Genomic DNA, 6,058 nt, shown 5'->3' on the forward strand with positions numbered 1-6,058 from the left:
TGCAGGTTCTGAATTTTCAAAGAAGGCAAACCAAAAGCAGATATGTCTGGAATCAAAGGTAGTTGTGGTGGGCAGAAGATCCAGTGCCAAGATCCATGCAAGAACCCTTGCCAAAAAATTACAGTCTGCAAAGATCCATGCCAAAACCGTAAGTGTTGTTTTTGCATTTTTTTACAGCCTAAAGCTAAAGCCTGCAGCACTGATCAGTGTACTCTGATGAAAAGGAAGCGTCCTTGCTGTCAGAATTCAATGACATGGGGGTAAAATTTGAATGTGTGGATGGGGGATCTCATATTTAGCCTGCTTTAGGCTCAATAAGGGTTGATTTCACAAAAGGGAAATATGTGAACAATGTATTAGTACCCATGTTTAAACTTGAGGAAGTTTGTATTCGATTTTATAATGCCACACACACATGATCGGAATTTCGGCCAACAAAGACCGATGAGAGCTTTTGATTGGAAAATGCGGCTGTGGAATTTAGCTGGCTGAATTCCCGCCAGCAAAAATTTGAGAGCCTGCTCTCAATTTGCCCTCAATTTGTTCTCAAATTCTGATCATGTGTATGCCATTCTGACACGCAAAAACTCACGCATGCTCAGATTCAAACACGAGATGGAAGCTATTGGCTACTGGGTATTGAACTTCCTTTTTCTAGTCCCGTCATACATGTTGTACGTCACCGCATTCTTGACTGCCGGAATTTGGTGTGGCCATGTGTATGCAAGACAGCTTGAGCGAAATCCTGTCGGAATTCAGTCAGGAAAACCATCAGAGCTTTTTCTGACCAAAATTCCGATCGTGTGTACGGGGCATAAGAGTTTTAATATTTCATCTATATCATTAGGCTTTAACTGGTTTATTTCACTTGTGTTACCTGTTGCTCTTCTGTAGTGTATGTATTAAATTTTTGTTTGTGCTTTTATTTCAGCATGTAAACCTCAGGGTCATCATCATCAACGTGGAAATCTCTATGTTCGCCAACAAGGTAATGCAGAGAAATTCATGACTGTCTCTAGAATTTAAAATCAATTAAACACAATTTAAAATAAGCTGATCCTACTTATTACCTCATTAGAAGAGCGAATACCAACTGCTGATTGGTCTTTTGACCACAATGTAGCTTGTTTCATTCCAAGAATCCTTTTTTAGGTAAATGCTTTTCAGTTAACCAATGAATGGATACATCTATACAGAAATAAATGATGGTTTAACCACTTCACTACACCAGGCACTTTCACCGCTTCCTGCCCAGGCCAATTTTCAGCTTTCAGCACTGTCACATTTTGAATGACAATTATTCAGTCATGCAACACTGCACCAGAATTTTTGAGACAGATAGAGCTTTCTTTTTTAGTATTTATTCACCACTGGGGTTTTTATTTTTTGCTAAATAAATGAAAAACGACAAATGAGTTTGAAAAAAAAAGTTTTTCTATAACATTTTGCAAATAGGTAATTTTTCTTCTTCACTGATGGGCACTTATGATGGGGCACTGATAACGCTGCACTGATGGGCACTGATGAGAAGGCACTGATAACGCTGCACTGATTATCAATGTAAATAATGTACTCACTCAGAGATCAGCTCTCCTTTCCTCACATGCTGTCTTTATGTGAGGAAAGGAGACTTGATCATCGGCAAGTCTGTTTACATTGTGGCATCTGTGATTGGATACACTGCAACATTGGAAAAAGCTAATTACATGGTAAAGAGCCGCTGTCATTGGCCCTTTACCTCAATCCGTGATCCACTTTGTCGAAGGCACACAGTGGTTACAGGGCATGCGGTATGAGCGTATGTGGGAAGATATTCAGGGACATCCTCCCAGAACTGGAGAGCCGCGCTGTAGCTGTATATTGGCTATAGCCGGTGCAGTAAGTGGTTAAAAAGGGTTCTGGGAAATTTCACATACCATTCAAACATTAATAGGCTGTTGGATTTAAAAAGAACATTTTGGCTGAACCTGAATTCTATACTTTAAGCTGAATACATTACTAATATATTATTTCTTTCTTGGCAGATCCATGCAACCCCTGCAATCCTTGTGTTGTCCCCGTCTCCTGCTGTCCTGATCCCTGTGATCCTTGCCAGGGCCAAGGAAGGTTTTGCTGTGATTAATGAAGAGATTACGTGTGCCTAAAGCCCAAGTTACTAAATGACTTCTCTGCAAAATCAACAACACCCTTTCTATTTTATTTCGTTTAAACCTGCCTTTTATTCATTGCATGTTAATGCACCTTACCCAATAAAAATCTTTACTGCTTTTTGCAATGTACCACTTGCTCTTTGTCTAATTGCATCGTTTTTTTTATGTGCTATTATGGGGTAATAAAGCATTGAGAAATAGAAATCTTTACATTTACACATTATTTTACACAATGCAGCAGTTTAAAATTTTCATTTTTCTTATGGTATCTACGTGAAGTTTTACACTTTTTGGTGCAGTAAAAGGTTTCTATTTGATATTATAATTTAATGTATTCGGCATTGTGATTTTTTTTTAGCTGTAACATTCTAGCACAAATAGGTTTTTTAACATAAATTAAATCTTCTGTTAGTCTGAAAGGGGGCAGCAGACTGTGCCAGAAATTATAGTATAGTTTATAGTATAGTTTAGTTTATTAGAGTATATAACATACCGTGGAGCAGAGTATATAATATAGAAAACAGAACACAATAGAGATGTGTGGAGTATGTAGTGTATTGGGGAAATGTGTGGAATATATAATGTTCAGCAGCATTAATGAACGGCTAGAAAGTTTTAAAACAGTATAATATATAACACCCACATGACATCCATATATGTTCCCCGACAACATATGGGTGTTCTTCTATTTTTAGGCAGCCTATACAGCTGGGTCATTCATTCACTAAGATCTGTGAATGAGTATATTACAAGTCCAATCTGCCAAATAGAACTCAATTGCCGTGATTACTACACTTATACACCACTGACACGTCCTCTAGCTTTCTATACCTTGGTACAGACAGAGCTGGAAGAAAAAGTCTGCAGGAGCCTGGCACCACATCCATGATCCAGTGATTGAAGTTATAATGCTTTACAGGCCCATTTGCAAAAAAAAAATGCCCCTGCCATTAAGGAGCTTACAATCTAAGGTCCCTAATTCACATTCATTCATATACATACTAGGGCCAATTTAGACAGGAGCCAATTAACCTACACACACACACACACACACACACACACACACACACACACACACACACACACGTATACATATTCATACAGCAATTTGTAATAGCATTGTACTTGTAGGAAATATCAGATGTATGTTGCCCCATATCCCAAACTTAACCACTTTCAGACCGGACCATTTTGCTGGTAAATGACCAGAGGTCTTTTTACAATTTGGCACTGCGCTGCTTTAACTGGTAATTGCGCGGTCATGCAATGTTGTACCCAAACAAAATTTGCGTCCTTTTCTTCCCACAAATAGAGCTTTCTTTTGATGGTATTTGATTGCCTCTGCGATTTTTATTTTTTGCGATATAAACGTAAAAAGACCGCAAATTTTGAAAAAAAATGATATTTTCTACTTTTTGTTATTAGAAAAATCCAATAAACTCAATTTTAGTCATACATTTAGGCCAAAATGTATTCAGCCACATGTCTTTGGTAAAAAAAAAGTCAATAATTGTATATTTATTGGTTTGCGCAAAAGTTGTCACATCTACAAACTAAGGTACGTTTTCTGGAATTTACGCAGCTTTTAGTTTACGACTGCCTATCTCATTTCTTGCGGTGCTAAAATGGCAGGGCAGTACAAAACCCCCCCAAATGACCCCATTTTGGAAAGTAGACACCCTAAGGAAATTGATAAGTGGCATGTTGAGCCCATTGAATATTTTATTTTTTTGCCTCAAGCGATTGAATAATGACAAAAAAAATATTTTTTTTTTTTTTTACACAAAGTTGTCACTAAATGATATATTGCTCACACATGCTATGGGCATATGTGAAATGACACCCCAAAATAAATTCTGCTGCTTCTCCTGAGTACGGGGATACCACATATGTGGGACTTTTTGGGAGCCTAGCCGCGTACGGGGCCCCCGAAAACCAAGCACCGCCTTCAGGCTTTCTAAGGGCGTAAATTTTTGATTTCACTTCTCACTACCTATTACAGTTTTGAAGGCCATAAAATGCCAAGATGGCACAAAACCCCCACAAATGACCCCATTTTAGAAAGTAGACACCCCAAGCTATTTGCTGAGAGGCATTTTGAGTCCATGGAATATTTTATATTTTGCCACAAGTTGCGGGAATATTACAAACTTTAATTTTTTTTTATTTTTTTTTCACAAAGTTGTCACTAAATGATATATTGCTCACACATGCTATGGGCATATGTGAAATGACACCCCAAAATAAATTCTGCTGCTTCTCCTGAGTACGAGGATACCACATATGTGGGACTTTTTGGGAGCCTAGCCGCGTACGGGGCCCCGAAAACCAAGAACCGCCTTCAGGTTTTCTAAGGGCGTAAATATTTGACTTCACTCCTCACTACCTATTACAGTTTTGAAGGCCATAAAATGCCAAGATGGCACAAAACCCCCACAAATGACCCCATTTTAGAAAGTAGACACCCCAAGCTATTTGCTGAGAGGCATGTTGAGTCCATGGAATATTTTATATTTTGCCACAAGTTGCGGGAAAATTACAAACTTTTTTTTTTTTTCACAAAGTTGTCACTAAATGATATATTGCTCATGCATGCCATGGGCATATGTGAAATGACACCCCAAAATAAATTCTGCTGCTTCTCCTGAGTACGGGGATACCACATATGTGGGACTTTTTGGGAGCCTAGCCGCGTACGGGGCCCCGAAAACCAAGCACCGCCTTCAGGCTTTCTAAGGGCGTTACAGTTTTGAAGGCCATAAAATGCCAAGATGGCACAAACCCCACCCAAATGACCCCATTTTGGAAAGTAGACACCCCTAAATTTAGGGGTACACTAGTGAGACTAGGTAATAAATGGCGGGTGCCCTGAAACTATAAAAAAATAACTAACCAACCAGCGTCACCTGTAACAGTTATATGGTGATCACTGGTGAAAGGGTTAACTAGGGGGCAATCAGGGGGCTTTATGCGGTAGTATATGGGGGTCCCTGGCGCTATAAAAAGCTGCGGCGAACCTAAATACCTACCTGCCTAACTAGCGTCACCTGTGACACTAATACAGCGATCAGAAAAACTATCGCTTATTAGGCTGGGTTCACACTGGAGCGATGCGGGAACGCCACGAATCCGCGGCGGGTTCCCGCATCGCATGCCTCCCGGCGGCAGTTCACACTGCCCTATGCGAACTGCTGGGAGTGTCAGTGAAATGTTAATGACACCCCCAGATCAGTTCGCATATCGCAGTGCGATCTGCAAACTCGGATCGCATGGTGTGAACACCCATGCGATCCGATTCTGCTGCGGGCCAAAAAAAGGGTCCCGTGCAAATCTGCGGCGGGTGCGGCGGGTGCGATGCGAATTCAGCCATACTATCTGTATGGCTGAACTCGAATCGCACAGAGATCGGATGTGATTTGCACTGCAGTGCGGTGCGAATCACATTCGTTCTCATAAACCGCTGCAATGTGAACCCAGCCTTAGTGACACTGGCGACGGGGGGTGATCACGGGGTTAAACCTTTATTGGGGGGGTTATGGGGGTACATTAGAACTAAAGGGGGCTAACCCTAACTGCCCTAACAGTTATTACAGTCACAAATGACACCAATGCAAAAAAGAAAAAAAAAAATGACATTGGTGTCACTGTGACTGGGGGGCAGGGGTAATTGGGGGGGTGATCGGGGGGGTGTGAGTGTGCCTGGCATGTTCTACTGTGTAGTGTCGTGTTGGTGCAACTCACCGATCCTCTCTCCTCGGTGTCGGAACGAAAAATACCGACACGGAGGAGAAATTACATCACTTCCTCTCCTGTGTTTACATTACAGGAGAGGAAGTGATGTCACGGAGCATTTTCATTCGTCGGGAGCGATCGCGAGGGGGTGGCCATGAATGAATGGCCGTCCCCTC

This window comes from Lithobates pipiens, unplaced genomic scaffold (assembly GCF_037356315.1).
Source record: "Lithobates pipiens isolate NorthernLeopardFrog02 unplaced genomic scaffold, aLitPip1_a1.2 Scaffold_25, whole genome shotgun sequence".
In the NCBI taxonomy this organism is placed as follows: domain Eukaryota; kingdom Metazoa; phylum Chordata; class Amphibia; order Anura; family Ranidae; genus Lithobates; species Lithobates pipiens.